This window comes from Polypterus senegalus, chromosome 11 (genome assembly GCF_016835505.1).
Source record: "Polypterus senegalus isolate Bchr_013 chromosome 11, ASM1683550v1, whole genome shotgun sequence".
NCBI lineage: Eukaryota > Metazoa > Chordata > Cladistia > Polypteriformes > Polypteridae > Polypterus > Polypterus senegalus.
Window position 1 is genome coordinate 78,339,735 of NC_053164.1, and position 16,339 is coordinate 78,356,073.

The 16,339-nt window shown below is 37.3% G+C and overlaps 1 long non-coding RNA gene and 9 other non-coding genes across 11 annotated transcripts; all 10 read left to right on the forward strand.

Annotated features, from left to right (window-relative positions):
- The first annotated feature begins 4,521 nt into the window (after window positions 1-4,521).
- On the forward strand, window positions 4,522-14,034 carry LOC120539228. Of its 2 annotated transcripts, XR_005635575.1 has the most exons (18): window positions 4,522-4,554; window positions 5,231-5,273; window positions 5,614-5,652; window positions 6,381-6,415; window positions 6,999-7,037; window positions 7,238-7,260; window positions 8,740-8,881; window positions 9,649-9,672; window positions 10,416-10,469; window positions 11,257-11,324; window positions 11,511-11,552; window positions 11,778-11,806; window positions 11,981-12,014; window positions 12,354-12,422; window positions 12,608-12,649; window positions 12,896-12,927; window positions 13,687-13,720; window positions 13,900-14,034. It is a non-coding gene; the product is annotated as an uncharacterized LOC120539228 (long non-coding RNA). The 2 variants fall into 2 exon arrangements; XR_005635576.1 differs by lacking the exons at window positions 13,687-13,720; window positions 13,900-14,034 and adding an exon at window positions 13,539-13,575.
- LOC120539859 lies at window positions 8,568-8,633 on the forward strand. The gene has a single exon (XR_005635714.1). It is a non-coding gene; the product is annotated as a small nucleolar RNA SNORD29 (small nucleolar RNA).
- On the forward strand, window positions 9,429-9,554 carry LOC120539867. The gene has a single exon (XR_005635722.1). It is a non-coding gene; the product is annotated as a small nucleolar RNA SNORD22 (small nucleolar RNA).
- On the forward strand, window positions 10,258-10,327 carry LOC120539866. The gene has a single exon (XR_005635721.1). It is a non-coding gene; the product is annotated as a small nucleolar RNA SNORD31 (small nucleolar RNA).
- Window positions 11,369-11,445, forward strand: LOC120539861. Its single transcript, XR_005635716.1, has one exon. It is a non-coding gene; the product is annotated as a small nucleolar RNA SNORD30 (small nucleolar RNA).
- LOC120539862 lies at window positions 11,834-11,905 on the forward strand. Its single transcript, XR_005635717.1, has one exon. It is a non-coding gene; the product is annotated as a small nucleolar RNA SNORD31 (small nucleolar RNA).
- On the forward strand, window positions 12,044-12,113 carry LOC120539863. Its single transcript, XR_005635718.1, has one exon. It is a non-coding gene; the product is annotated as a small nucleolar RNA SNORD31 (small nucleolar RNA).
- LOC120539860 lies at window positions 12,467-12,539 on the forward strand. The gene has a single exon (XR_005635715.1). It is a non-coding gene; the product is annotated as a small nucleolar RNA SNORD30 (small nucleolar RNA).
- Window positions 12,953-13,028, forward strand: LOC120539865. Its single transcript, XR_005635720.1, has one exon. It is a non-coding gene; the product is annotated as a small nucleolar RNA SNORD31 (small nucleolar RNA).
- On the forward strand, window positions 13,748-13,822 carry LOC120539864. The gene has a single exon (XR_005635719.1). It is a non-coding gene; the product is annotated as a small nucleolar RNA SNORD31 (small nucleolar RNA).
- Window positions 14,035-16,339: the final 2,305 nt, after the last annotated feature.

The window sequence follows — 16,339 nt, forward strand, 5'->3', positions numbered from 1 at the left end:
TTTGCAAGTAATAATGTGATCCAGGCATTGTTTTAACTGTCAATTTTGAATTTTCAGTTTCAGTAAACCTACTGTACTCATGTTACTAGTCTGAAAAAGTGGCATATTTAAATGAAATTGCTCATCTGAATTTTCAACACAGGTCAGACCCAATTACCTTCCTCTGTCCAAATCTTCAGATACATGGGAGATGATATTTCTTTTTCAGTTGGTGTCTCATTCTCCTATAATTACCATGATTTGTTCTTCTGTCCTGTTCTGGTCCAAGCTTCCTTTCTCTTTCCAGTTTGGCCACTACAGTATTTAAATGATTATTTGCCTGTGCTTTAGTTTTGCAAATTCCATGTTGTAATGATATTTATAAATAGCAAAGAGGTGGGAACAAAAAAAAACAATAAATAAAATCAAACAATAAACAGGGACACATATTCATTTTGCCAAATGCTTAATTTTCAGTGATAAGCATTGCAGTAGGAACCCTAGCTTTTAAAACAGCCAAGTAAAATTTTTTCATAAGCTTTATCCCACCTCTTCATAAATGCCATTTTTAAAGGACTTGAGACTGATTCACTATGCCATCTTTAATGATTGGATGTCCCCAGCACTTATTTCCATATATTCCACCACTGCTGTTTTTTCTTGAAGTTTGTGTGTAAATACAGGATCCTGTTTCTTTTGTGTAGCTATCTCTCTGTTACCACACACAACTATCTTTTTAGATCTCTCTATACTAATTCAGAATGTTTCACAAGCAGAAGCTTCTTTGTTTCAAACCAAATTTACTTCAGTCTAGAAGACCCCAGAGCTTGTCACAGAGGTGTTTTGTGATTCTTCCCTTATGATGTGTTATTATTGGACTGCAAGTCAGCAGGACATCAAGGAAATACATAGATGACTTGGCTATGTCCATTTGGCACTTTAAATCTTGGACGGCTGATACCCCCAAATATTTGCTCCTCTCTTGACCCTTTAATGTTGCTTGTCCCTCTGAGGCTACCCATGTTTTTTTAGTGGCTCAACTAATGGGCAGATATTCCTTTATTATGGTCTGTTATTAGTCACTCACTAACCTCTGCCATTGATCAGGTTGTTTGTGGTGAATTGGGATGGTCATGGCTGGACACTGTACGAATAGCAGACTGTTGCATTTATTGCCACACAGTTTTATTTCTGGATCATTTTCTGATATATTTCTTGATATATATACTCACTGATTGATCACAAAAAACACATAAGTCTTGTTCACCATATGAATTTATAATTAACACTGCTAAGCATTTCAAACTAGACAGCCAGACATCACAAAATGTATCTTTTTTTTTTCTAAGAATAATAAATATTTTATGGCATTAATGGACAAGACAAACTCAAAGTACCATATGAAAGTCTAAAGCTGTAAAAGTATTTCAGTCCTGCTCCTAGCACAGAAAGTTAAATTTGTTTAGAGGAGCCAAAATCTTGGAGTTGTAGTGCTCTGTCATCTTAAATGCCCTCCAGAAGATGATGTTACACAGTGCAACTTTCGAAGTTCATGTGCTGGCAACTGAGACCTATTTCTATCAAAAAAGGGAACAAAATGATGGCACTTGTGTATAAAAACAACAAAGAAAACAATCAGAAAAAACTATTTGCATAAAATTATCAATAGACACTAAAATACCCAAAAATCATTATACAGATGAAGAACCCTGATTTGTAAAGCACTAAGGTTTGTGGCTTGAAGATTGAACTCTTTAGCCAGGTAAGGTCCCACAAACACCATGACAGGCATTATTCTTGTTTTGAGTCATTAGTGATGAGTAGAGCATTTTTCTGTGTAAACTAGAATTACTAAATCATATGATTTACCAGAAAAACTATTAATACTGTATTTTTTTTTTTGCATTGATTCTCCATGCAGTCATCTAACACTTTATTGTGTGACATCTTGAAGATAAGTCCAGTAATTGTGGTAACACAGTACTTCTGAGTTCTCCAGCTTCAATTTCCATAGCATTACTAGGTATAGAATGAAAGGCTCACAAATAAAGTTAGTGTATAAAGCCCTGTGACAAAATTCTACTTAATTTGTCAAATAATGAAGGAGCTGCAGAACCTTAAGATTGGTTTCATAAGCCATTATGAAACGTTTCTGTTAGTACCCCATGACTAACCTTATACTCACCATCCTCATGTTTTCCTCTCTAGTCTACCGTTTTTAACATGCAGGCCAGTAGGATTTCTAACTCTGAATTGGTTTGCTCTGAATCTGTATTTCTGTGTAAGCTAATAGGTCTTTGGGGGCAGACACCACTATTCTTTCTTAAGAAACTCAATTGTTTTAAAGTAGAAAAATCCATAAAGACACTTTTATTGAATTTGTTGTTCCATTTGAATGTACATGTTGTTTACCAATCTCTGCATTAAATATTTTAAGTAAAAATTACCAGTAAAATTATTGGTTTGCAGCAGCTCAATGTCTCTGAGCTGTATCATAAGGAGGTTAGAATAAAGGCCATCTCAGTTCAGTCAAACAGTAGCCATCCAGTTTTCATCCCAAAATTTCAGCGATTGCCATCAGGCTGCAGATTTAGACTCCCAAGGGTAAAGAGCAACTGATTTAATTACTCTTTTATTCCCAGAGCCGTAACCATTTTCAATTCTTTAACTTCTAGAGATGCTACTGAATTCTACATTATTGTTGTGGGTTTTGTTAACGGCAATTATTCTTCTTTGTACAGATCTTGAGTGTACTTATGATAACTCTAGTTTTTGATTGTTGTGTTGGTTTATTTTCTTGTATTTGTGTAACATAACAAGGGCTTATGTTTTGTACATTCCTGCTGCAAACAAATTTCCCTCTGGGATAATAAAGTCTACCTAACCTAACCTAGCAGAATGCTTGTACAACAGAGCCATATGGCAATAAACAAGAATAAAATGTTCTGAAAACGGATGTAACGTTGTGAGGGTTTAATGTAAAATACGAAAATGCCTACAAAACTGTCTTCTAGTGACTTAGATGCTTACAGAAAAAGACACTGCTCACTATATACAACACCTACAATGCCTTAACTTAAGACATATAAATCGACCATTGTACGTTTCTGTACTAATAACTATTCATAGTGGCTCCAAAATCCGTACTGACCCCTACTCTCTCTTCTGTTTCTTTTTCCGGTTTCTTTGTGGTGGCGGCCTGCGCCACCATCACCTACTCAAAGCATCATGATGCACCAACATTGATGGACTGAAAGCCAGAAGTCTACGTGACCATCATCATCAGGTCCTTCCATGAAAACCCTAAATACAAAGAGGACTGTTTCATTTATGTTAGGTAGATTGCCGAGAGGGGACTGGGCGGTCTCGTGGTCTGGAACCCCTACAGATTTTATTTTTTTTCCCCAGCCTCTGGAGTTTTTTTTTTTTTTGTTTTTTCTGTCCACCCTGGCCATCGGACCTTACTTATTCTATGTTAATTAATGTTGACTTATTTTATTTTCTTACTGTGTCTTCTATTTTTCTATTCTTCATTTTGTAAAGCACTTTCAGCTACATTTTTTTTATGAAAATGTGCTATATAAATAAATGTTGTTGTTGTATATATTTTTTACCATTATCGTTTGTATTGATGTTTTACTTGTATGCATGTTCACTATATCATATTATGGCACTAACCTTTTTGTGATCTGTATTCACATTATTGGATTGCCACAATATCAACGTAAAACTAACCAAACTTTCTTTCGAGAAATACACTTAAATCGATTTCCCACGGCTTTTCAATAGGCTGTAGGATGTTGGGGGATAGGGGAGATTTTTGACGGCGTTAATCTTGGAGTGGGGGGGAGCAACCTGTTAATAAAAGAGACATACCCGTAATTAAAATGAAAGCAGAATTAGCCCAAAAATTGGAAAATGTTTGAAAAACAACTGAAAATATTTTCAGCAAATATAGCTTTGTTTTCAGTCAGAAAAGCCACTTTCACAATTTACATAATAGGTAGAATACTGGATTATATTTTTACACCTCTATTTTTAATATGCAACTTTTCGAAACTTAACAATTCATTGCTGACAAGAACGGATGCCAATAAAGTTTGTGTTGTCAGTGTTGGAGAAGGGTCTAGCAGTGTGGGGGAAGGGCTAGAATTCAGCGATTTCTCTTTCGTAGTTTTGTTAACGATTACAATTAGAATTGCTCACACATTTTAAACTGTAATAAAGTTTACAGTTTGTATTACCCGATTTCGCAGTGTCATTGTGGAAAATCTTGATCGATATTATAGCTAAGCACAAGAGACCTTTACGAATGGGTCTAATTACACATTAAGCGGAAATGGAGATTATCATGCGCGGGAACACCGCAGAACGTAAAACGTTAATAATTAAAAAAATGAGTTTAAGAATAATTTCGAATCAATTGTAAACACATGTATTACAATGGAAGTTTATATATTGATAGATATTTCCTTAACAATTACGTGGCCAGTTATACATCCAGGTCACGCGGGTGACGTATATAAGGGCATGCACGCCTAGTATTCGTCCATTTGCACGCCAGCATTACTGTGGGTAGGTTATTGATTAGATTGGTGATTTGGGAAGCGAGGTATTTTACATTTTTGTATATTCGTGAGTACAGTCGTTAATTGCAGTGGTTTTTAAACCTGTTTTCCTATTTTCAATTCTTTTAAATCGTTATTGGTTTTGCATGAAGTGTAATTTACTTCGCGCACTCTTCAGAACAACTAAAGCCTCTACACTTGCTGAACGGCAAACCTTGTTTTGAGACTGTTTGTCGTAAAGGTCTTAAAGATGCACTCCGTCCTTTTTTTGCTAAGGTTTTGCTTGGTTGTGAGCTTATTTCTTTTTTCGGTATTTAACATTTTGACTTTCTGTATTTTTCCTCTAAAGACATACTTATTGTGTTGGCTTAATCGTATTTCCAGACGTATAGAAAAATATTTACACCCTAGGGGAACTGCAGATATTTACGGTACATTTTATTACCGAGTAGTAGAAGTTTGGATTTTTGTATCATCTCCCCTATTGTGCTAACCGCGGGCTCTCTATGATGATAAATATCACAGACCTGTACTGAAAAAACGCTGATTGTATGTTTTATTTTCTGATGGGAAGCTGCGCGAGTAGCACATGGCGGCCACGTGGAGTATTGGTATTTTGACTGTTCCTCAAGGTTCCTTCTTGATGTGCTGGATTGTTAATTCATGTTTTTTCCCCGTTTCAGCAAAATGCTTTTGCGACTGAAGTCTCCATTTGAAGTCGAAAAGGTATTTTTTCCTCATATGAATGTTTACATAGCTAAATTAAATTTAATGAGCCAGTGTTTAGGCCGATGTCACTAACCCGTTCTATTTTTTTTTTTCTCGTCATGGCTAAAGGGCATAACGAGTGCATGCTTATACTGCTAAAAGCTTTAAGGGCTTTGGTTTTAGTGCTTCTCTGATGATTCTGTGAACTCTCTCTTGCTGAATATGTTTGAAGAAGCTCCTTTACCAGATTCTGAGTGGCACATGACATGTGAAAAGCGTCTGCATGTTTCAAGACACCATATAATTTTTTAAAGTCTTAAAATACAGTAATTTATGTTTTATCGTCTGTCCATTTTAGGTTGATTCAACTTACGTTGATGGTCATTTGACAGAAAAGGTAAGCTTTTTTTGTAATAGCAAATTAAACGTAGATCAATCTGAGTTGAATTAATATTCCGATGCTAGAAAGAAATGACCTTATGGTGGGTGCGGCAGCGCGTCATATCCATGCATGCCACCCAACGCCACCATCTTGTGTAGAGCAAACAAGATGCTGCAACTTTTCCATATAATGCAGTGGTGATGAGTCATTTCACTTTCTCTCCAGTTTTAACAATTTCTCATAATTTATTTCTAAATAGCTGTAAGAGTTCAAAGCTTTGTCAGCCTAGGACGAAGTGTTGCTCAGCTCCTCCAGGGTATGATGCGTTATCCCATAATTTAGTCTTGAAATCAAAGTCCTGATGCCAGAGATTCTGAAATGTGATCTTTCAGGCTGATTGATTATATACAGTTGCTGGGAAGTGTTGATAGTGGTGCAGGGGATCCTGAGAAGGGGGGGGGATGTATGCCAATTTGGACACCTAGAGTTTAGTTAATATTGGAATCAATAGAAAATAGAAAGTGCCAAGTTTTTGCCAGCTGTCAGGTACTAGTCAGTACTCAAGTTTTGTCAGTAGGTTACTAAAAAATCTTGTAGCAAATGATGCTTATTCACAAGCACATATCTGAGTTATGGCTGATGTGTAGACCTGTACTGATGCTGCAGGAAAGTTTTTAACGTTTTTTTTTAATATTTTTTATTTATGCTTTTGTTGTGTTGTAATATTACACTTTTCTCCACAGCAATGGAGAAACCGTCACCTCTTGACTACAAACGGGTATGTATTTTGCATTAATCCAATATGCAACTATCAGTTTAATTCTTGTTTTGTAAATAACATTTTGAGTAGTCTTTAGAAACTTGCTTTTATAAACTAGTAACTGGACCATGTGAGTTGGGGCACTTGACTCCCAGATGTTGTTCATCTGTTGCACATGTACAGTACCTATTTCATTTAGTTCATTATAAACAAATTGCTACCTTTTTATATTGTGGGATACATTAGCAGCCATGGGCTTTTAATTGTTTGGGTGATGGGGCTCAGTTTATCCCCAATACTCATTCTAGCTGTAATGATGAGTAAATTGACAAGCATATGTCTGATGACAAAGTGATGCTTACTATTTTCAAACTGAAGACAGCTGGAGTCTCCTGTCACTATGACTTGAATGTGATATATTTTTGATAGTGTAATTTGACTTGCTTGCATTTTTATGTAGGTGTACTTAAGTGATGGTTACAATGGCCAAAGTGGTTACTGAAATTGGAAGATGCTAATCTATAGTGTAGGTAGAAGTTGTGATGCCTCTTCTAATGTGTGTTGTGGTGTTTTTTTTCTCAACCCCAACCCTATCTTGTAGTACCTCCTCATTGTGACAGATGGATCCATGAAGATTCTGGTGAGTTAATATGTAGTTTTATTATTCAGTGTAGTTTAATGACTGGTTTGAGAGGATGAAATAGGGGAAAACCCATTTTTACTGGACGGCAATCTTGCCTGATGGCATTTTTCTAGTCACCAAAGCACTGATCAGACCAGTTATGATTTGTTGTACTTTATGCTTGTAATGATAGGTGCTAATTTATATTTCTCTTTTAGGAGATATAGCCATATTGAGATGGGTAAGTTGGATTTTTAATTACTAACTTTTAAAGTTCTGTCAATATTGCACAAAGATGAAGAAAAAAACAAACTATTGTGGTACTGAAACCTGAAGTTGTGTGACAGACACCAGTCTGTCCATAGCATCTGTCTTCCAAGCAGTACAGTTACAGGTTCCCATCCCCCCCCCGCCCGAAAACTAGCTAAAGGTGTGGTACACTCGATATACATGCATTGCAGTCTATCCTTTTAGGTTACATGGGACAGTGAATGTGTGGACTCGGGGTGTGTGTGGTTTTTTTTCCCCACAAGTGAGTGGCATACTCTAATCTCAGCTCGCACATCATTAAAACAAGAGGTTGTAGACTATACATTTTGCACACCAAGTCCGATGCATTTTAACGAGACAACTGGCTAGCCTACTGGAATGTCATGCTTTGTGCATCAGGACTGTAAAATAGGATACAATTAGTTTTGTGTTTGTACATTTTCATTCAGCATTTTGAATTTTTTGGGAGCAGGAGTCTAAAACTACTTTTAAAGCTTCATTCAAGTGGTTTTGTTACCTAAACTGTTAATAGTGAATGAAAAATTTAATCTTTGTTCATAAAGTTCTCGACACAGTATGCTTTTCCTTGGGACAAGGCTAAGCCATTTTAAAACATCTGTGCAAAATTGTTCATGTATATCCACTATCCAGTTGTGCACAATGTCCTAAATGTGTTTTAGGGTAAACTGGTAAACCACTTGAATGCCTGAACTGTTTAGTTCAAACACAACCCTCCTCTGCAACATTGCCACCCCACAATCAACCGAATCCAAAATCCTTGGTCCAGGATCTGATACAAATGGATTGTTCACTGGGTACCAAGGTGTTCCACGACTTCTCTGCAATGCAGTGTGTGGTTAGAGATGCAAGTTCACAAGTAGAATATGCATTGTATATCCAAACAAGATTGAGGCAGATTAGTTTCAAACTAATTAAAAAGCTAATGTATGTTGGTTAAAGTAGTTTGTAAACACACCCCCAAGTTCACAATTTAATTTCACCAGAATGTCTGGGACTTTGTGTGTACAACAAGGCATCTGACATGAATTTTGTGACACCTGCCCCTTTCAATGGGTGTTCTTTTATTTGTATGTGGAGTGTGTTTTTGGGTGTGGTCCAAATACATCAGTTATGAGTATTCTACAAGTGTTTTAGAGTGCAAACATTACTGTGTTAATGCTGTTCTATGCTTAAAGTACAGTGAAATAGTGTGATGTAGAAGGCCAAGTTTGGGGTTTCTTGTCTTTGAAAACTTATTTTCCTAGTTTAATACTGCAGTCCCAATGATGATTTCCATCTAGCTCACTTTGAACAGCAATGAAAAGGTGTGAACAACTGAGTGACTGCAGTAAGCTATTCCAGTTGTACAAGTCAAAATTCTTAACTTGCCCCTTCCTCTTTCAGATGTCTATTGGTTACTTGCTCATTAACTTGACCATTCCTCTTTCAGATGTCTATTGGTTATTTGCTCAAGGGATCACTTCATGAATTCAGATTTGCCCTTTGCAATTGGGCAAGTTACTGCATTTTTGTGCATTCTTTTAAGTTCTTGAATAGTGCTCAACCTTGAAGATGAGCATACCATCTAAAAGGTATGTAGTATGTGGGATTTTTTTTCTGCTCTGAGGGGTAAAAATTCACAAGGTTGTGATCTGTCAGTTTAACCTGTAGTGTTCCTGAAAAATAAACTTGTGCCTATGCAACTGTCAGTGTGTTTTGGGGGGTGTTTTTTTATTTTATTTTTTTTTCTTTTGACTTGATGCAGAGGTAGAGCTACCCTTTGAATAGTAATGACAAAAATGTTTGTACTTTAAAGCAAGTATTCATCATTTTAATGCCAGCAGGCACTTGGCAGACTTGAGCTTTTCTGCTTTGCTGTCAGATTAAAGTAAATTAGGAGTAAATTACTCCTATTCAGATGTTGAGTAGCATTTTTATTCTAATTCTTGTTGCTATTTAGCCAAACACTTGGGTTTAGAATTATTTGCTGTACTTAAAGGCAAAGCTTTCCTTTTTAAATGGTAATATTAGAAAGGTTGATCTACTCTGCAGTTTTAAAACTGGAGGTAGAAACTTTCAGTTGGAACATCCATTTCATCTATTGTGCTTTTTGTAGTAGGCAGCAAATGAAGTAGTTCATCCTGATGATGTAATTTTCCCATGTCTTACGTACTGAACTTGTTCCAGAGCCTGAAAAGGTGAACCCACTGGAGCTGTCAGTATAGACTGGTGAACATTTGTTGGTGTCCAACTGTCTGATGGGATGAGCAATACAGCAGTGATTCAGATATTAAAACACTAGATGCTTTGTGTTCTTTTGAACTCTTTCTTGACTGATCAAAGATTTTTCTTTCTTCAGGCTTCATAATGGAAAAGCATCCAGGTTGGTATTAAAGCTTGAACTGTGCTGTTAAAGGAAAAGTTGGGTATTTTTCATGTTGATGTTACTTTTTAGAAAACATGGTATATATTCATTTACCACTGGAAATTTGTTCTAAAGTGGAGTTTCAATAAATTGAGAACAAACTGGTGCTTTATAATGGAGACTAATGGCATCACCATAAAACAAATACTTGTTACCAAATCTTCCAAGGCAGCTGTACAGTATTGATCCACATTTTGATTTTAAACGTATTGTAAAATTGATTTGACTATTTTAAAAGACTGATGTGCAGGTCATTGTTTGCCTTGCTTAGTCTTTAACCTGCTCTGGGGGTTTCTTTTGGGATGTTTGTTGTGCCATGTGTATTAGAAATCCCAAGCAAACAGAAAACATCCTTACCATTCGGGTAATAGAACAAGTAATGTTTAGGTCCTTTTGCTGCTTTGTCTAAGTTTAGGGATGTTTTCCAGTTGTATATTGCCATTGAAGGCAAGATTTTTAAACTTTATAGAACTTATTTTCTTATGTCCAAGGCAAATGCTTATATACTGTTTCTGAAGAAATGGCGGGTACCAAACTTCATCACCCTTTTGTGATGAATTCCTATACTGCCCCAGTCTGAATTTGTGACTGAATGGTATGCTTCTGATTTTACCTGTGTATACTGCAGCTGTGTATAGGATTGTATAAAAATGCTTTCACAATTTTAAGTGTGTTGTTTTTTTTTTTCACCCCATGTATAGATCAGCTGAGCTAAACAGTATTGTACTCAACATTTTCCTATTATGAGCCAAATGGTAAGTGCTTAACCTTATGGAGTAAAATATTTTGGCTTTGTAGAGGCAAATCGCATGCCCTAGAGCTCTTCCATGCTCACTTGGCTTACTTGCATGTTGTCTTTTGAACCATGCAATGTGTTAATGTAGTCTGTATTAATCATTTGAAAGTAGAGAGGGATAATTGAGCAATGAGCCTCATGTTGTGAATTGGGGGGGTTATTGTACTGCTTGCCCCTTTTGCCTTGGTGTAATGTGCATTTAGAGTAGTTTTTGGTTTGTGTGATGTGCCAGGTTTAGTATCTGTTAGAATATATCAGTCCATCTCTAAATGATCATGACTGCATTTCTGCAAATAACTGGCATCTTCATGTTTGATACTTTAAAAGCTGGTGATTTTAGGCCTAGACTAAGTTGATTTGTGAAGCATGAAATTTGGGATCCATTCTGTCAAACAGTAGTGATCAGCCTTAAATGTTTTCTTGGTTGAAAACATGTTGCCTGTTAACAGTGCGGTTACAACTAGATTTACCAAACACAAACTTCTCAGAACAGGTGAAGCTTTAACATGTTGGGCCTGGCCAGTACCTGAAAGGGGAGGGGGACAAACTGGAATGCCACTGCATTCCATTGCTTTATTGGAAGTTTTTTTGCTTTTTGTAAAACTACAACCTCTGACCTAAATCTCTCCTCTCGAGACTGAATAACTGTAGAATTACCATTTAAAACAAGTTACTGTGAATCTGTAAATATTTAAATGACTAAATTGAATTCCTGTTTGACCCTGACACTCTACTAACCCTCTTAGGAGTAATGAATTACTAGAAGGTGGACAAATGCTTGAAATGATTACTTCAGTCGTCTAGAAAACACCAGGTATGTGAGACTGTTAGGGGGGGTGTAGTTATTGATTTTGTTTTGGCAATGATGATTTTTTTTATCATGGAATCTCGTTCGGCTGAAAATTGCTGTTGAGCCTTTTAATGATCTGATGCTGTAAAATATGTAGAGGCAGGGGACTTCGCAAGCAATATTCTGTATCTAAGTGTGTTCTCTTTGCAGGGTCAGATACTGGAATATTGATCCGCTTTATAGCATTTCAAGGTATGTATTCACAACTTTTTATAGTGACTGATTATGCTGACTCTAAGAACCTTTCATGTATATAGCTAGTTTTACAAACTCCCTTCTGTGAGGATATTTTAAAAATGAGCTACACCAAGTGGCTATGAAATGAAATCGTCGCTATACTGAGAGGGTGACTTATACTCTACGTGGGAGGTTCCTCTTAAATTTTTCCTCTAATTTTCTTTTTTCCTTTCCCCAAAGGTTGTAGATTTGGGAGTGGACGCAGTATGGTGAGTTCACCTTATCTGCTTTTAATCAACAGATGTGATGAGTTTTTTTTACCGCCCCAGTCTGAATTACTGTGACTGAGTGGTATTCTCTGATCTGAGTTTTTTTTTTTTTTTGCTTTTGTTTAATTGTAGTGCTTTTTATATTTAATTTTTTTTCCTTTTTCCTTTCCCAAGGGTTATAGATTTATTTTGGAGTTGACGCAGTATGGTAAGTTCACTTTATCTGCTTTTTGTATTAACAGATGTGATGAGTTTTTTACCGCCCCAGTCTGAATTACTGTGACTGAGTGGTATTATTCTGATTGCTGTTCATGTATATTAAAATTAGCAGATCCAGTGCATTCGGGGGGGGGGGAGAAATGCCACTGCATTCCATTGCTTTATTGGAAGTTTTGCTTTTTGTAAAGCTACAACCTCTGACTTAAATCTCTCCCCTAGACTAAAGAACTGTAGAATTAACATTAAAACAAGTTACTGTGAATCTGTAAATATTTAAATGACTAAATTGATTTCCTGTTTGACCCTGACACTCCACTCCCCCTCTTAGGAGTAATGAATTACTAAGAAGGTGGACAAATACTTGAAATGATCACTTCAGCCTTCTAAAAAACACCAGGTATGAGACTGTCTGTCTGGGGTGTGGGGGTGTTTTTTCCTTTTTGCAATGATGAATTTTTTATCATGGAATCTCGTTCGGCTGAAAATTGCTGTTGAGCCTTTTAATCTGATGCTGTAAAATATTGTGTAGAGGCAGGGGGGTTTGCAAACAATATTCTGTATCTAAGTTTGTTCTCTTTGCAGGGTTGGATACTGGAATGTTGATTCGCTTTATAGCATTTCAAGGTATGTATTCACAACTTTTTATAGTGACTTGTTATGCTGGCTCTAATTTAAGAACCTTTCATGTATATACAGTAGCTAGTTTTACAAACTCCCTTCTGTGAGGATATTTTAAAAATGAGCTACACCAAGTGGCTATGAAATGAAATCGTCGCTATACTGAGAGGGGTGATTTATACTGTATGTGGGAGGTTCCTCCAAATTTTTTTCCTCTAATTTTTTTTTTTTTTTTCCCCCCAATTCCCCAAGGGTTGCAGATTTTTGGGAGTTGACACAATATGGTAAGTTCACTTTTTATCTTGTTCTATTAACAGAAGTGATGAGGGTTTTTTTACCGCCCCAGTCTGAATTACTGTGACTGAGTGGTATCCTCTGATCTAAAGTTTTTTTTTTTTTTGTGCTGTTCAATTGTTGTGCTTTTATATTGGTTTCCCAACCTCTTTGTTCTGGGGGCACACTGGCGCTGAATGTTTTGTTCCAACCAGATTCCTAATCAGTAACCCCTGATAACACTGATCTCATTTAATTAGCCAATTTCTTTTCTACATTCAGAAAAGCACAACTGTGTGATTTTTACATTTATAAGACATTTACAAATTTCTGCTTTTGCTATAGATTTAAATGCTTAACTTTTATTTTGCCCGTTCTGTTCAGTTTTTCCCCCTTCGTTGTATCTTATAAATGACAATTTTAAAAATGAGCAGACAACCAGGCAAACACTGAATCAAAGGCTACATCTACTTTAGCATCTGACCCACTAATTAGTAAATGGATTAAACAATTAGAACACCACCTAGAAAAGTAGAATGAAAATATTGAAGAAAAAAAAATACATTATTCCCATATAATTTTGCCAAACTTGAATTTTCTAATTTCTGTTCCCAAAACACAGGACTTGGGAAATAACACAGGAGACCAATTAAAAACAAAAGCTGATTGGAACAAAAACCTGTAGCCAGTGTGCCCCAGGACCAAGGTTGGGAAACAGTTTTTATATTGTATCTAATTTTTATTTTTTTTTTTTCCCCTTCCTTCCCAAGAGTTGTAGATTTATTTTGGAGTTGACGCAGTATGGTAAGTTTCACTTTATCTGCTTATTGTATTAACAGATGTGATGAGGTTTTTTTACCGCCCCAGTCTGAATTACTGTGACTGAGTGGTATCCTCTGATCTATTTTGTTGTGGTGTGGTTTTTTTTTTTTTGCTTTTGTTCAGTTGTGCGTGTTTAATTTTTTTTTTTCCCTCCTTTTCAGATCTGTTTGGGATTTTGCAACACTTTGACCAAGTTAATATCTGGAATCTAGAATAAATCTGTATTTAATCATCCTCTGTTTGTGCATTATGCAATTTTCTGTAGTAGTACAATTCATTAAAGAATCTAAATTGTGTGGTTTGGGTTTCTTTGTCCCACAAATTTGGAATACCAGTCTTCTTGCTTAGTCCTGGAGGGCCACAGTAGTTGCAGATTTTGGGTGATGAGAGAACCTGCAGCCCTCCAGGATAACCTAGTAAATGAATAGTTACCTCTGTGGTACCTTGTGAATATTTAATTGCATATCTAGTGCTAAGGTGGATGGTCCTTTGTAGAAAGCATGAATGCTGCAATCCTCCAGACTAAAGACACAAAGAATTTGAATTTGTCTGACCACAGGACAGTTCCCCTTTTCTTCAGTCCATTTTAAATGCGCTTTTCCTCAGAGAAAAGGCTGTAATGTTTCTGGATCATCTAACATGCCATATACGTTAAGTTCCACTTATTTGTGGGTGGCAGGGCAAACCATGGTCGGTGATTTGTCCAAGTGTTCTTGACATCATTCCCAGTGTGTCTTAACCTCTTCCTTGGTTATGCTTTGTTTCCTATCCTGTTTGAGGTTTTCATGGACAAGAAATCAAGGTGCAGCTAGGAAAGGGAGTGTCCAGTTCGGTGGCTTTAGAATTGCATCACAGCTTTTTGCAGGTGACATGGTCTTGTTGGCTTTCGAAGGCTGTGAACTCTTACATGCATGGGTACAGTTTGTGACCAGGTGTAAAGGGGCAGGGATGAGGATTAGCACCTCCAAATATGAGGCCATGGAGTAAAAAAAAAAAAAAAAAAGTGGGCTGTGATCTCCAAGTGAAAGGTAAAGTATACTTGATCAAGTGGGAGGGTTCAAGTAGCTTGAGGTCTTGTTCGTGAGTTGGAGGATAAAGGGATCAGGAGATTGACAGATGGATCACAGTGCAAGTGCAGTTATGTGGTTTCCTTACCTATCTGTAGTGGTGGAGGAGCCAAACCAATCCATCCACTTCCCTTTTGGGCATGAGCTGTGGATAAATGAACTTTCTTCACATGGTGTCTGTGCTCTCCTCCCTAAGAGAAGCTTGGAGTAATTGTGCTGACCCTCTGCAACAACAGGAGCCAATTGGTGGTTTGGACATCTACCTGTGGGAGTTCTGCAGCCAGGAGAAATCCAGCTAAAAATGTAGCTATTCAGTCAAAACTGAAGAGTTCTACTTTTGGGACTACACTATAAAGAGGAAAGGGGCCTGTTGGGATGATTAACTTAGATGACTGTACTGAAAGTTTGCTAATAAAACAGTGGTCTTGGGTATTTCCAACAATGTTGAGGTAGAGACTTCTCTTGCTGAATGGTGGCACTAGTGGTGGTCTTCAGGTGAAAGCAGCAGTAGATCCTATGTTCAAATCTGCATAAATGGAGGTCCTGTAGAGATGGTCCAGAGGTGTGAGGGTGTGCACGTCAAAAGTGGGTCTAACATGGACCCAAGCGCGCACACATTCAGGTCAGAAAGACAAGGCATTGCTTTTATCACCTGAGGCAAATGTGGAATTCTGAAAACCTTTTACACCGGCACCAGAGATCATCCTAACACAGCTAGTTTGGGAGTTGCTCAGTCTGACATCGCAAAGTCCTGCAGAAAGTGGAGCATACAGCAGAGTGCATCTTGAGGTTGGCCCTGCCCCTCAGCCTGAATCTGTACCAAGTGCTGTAGGATCAGTGCAATTTGAATAACTATGGACTCTATCCACCCCAGAAATGGACAGCATCCTGTTCAAGTAAAGCAAGTGGCTGTACAGCTTAATGGCAGAGACTGAGGTTTTTACCTTAAGGCTGTCAGGTTCCTGAACTCTGACATGCCGACAAACATTCAGCCTTAACGCATGGCACACTCGCATTAATTTGCTACACAGTCACTTTACATTTTTTTTTCCTCTCCCTGTTTCAAATTTTTAACTTGCTCATAAATTTATTTTCTTCTGTTTGCCTTTGTTTTGCAGTGTTGGAGCAGGCTAGCTTTTTTCGTTTCACTGCACATTGTACGTGTGTGTGATGTATTAATCTCTTGATTTTCATGGGAGGTGTCCTGGGAAAACGGGGCAGACTTTGAACTTGCCAGAGTGGCTGAATGTTTCGCTGGTCAGGGGAGTAAAGCAGTAGTGGAGAACTGCAGAATGGTGAAATGAAGGTCTTTGGTCAGTCCTGCTGCTCCTGTTAACTGCTCCAATGACTACATTTTCATGTCCCTTGCTGCCCATGGCTCATTTTGGAGAAAAATAAAAGTATCAACAGGATACAACTAGATTTGGAACCAAGTCTCATTTTGGCAGAGGCTGAGCATTATTAAATACAGGGTTGTTCAACTCCAGGCCTGGTAGGCTGCAATGACTGCATGTTTTCATTCTAACCATATTAA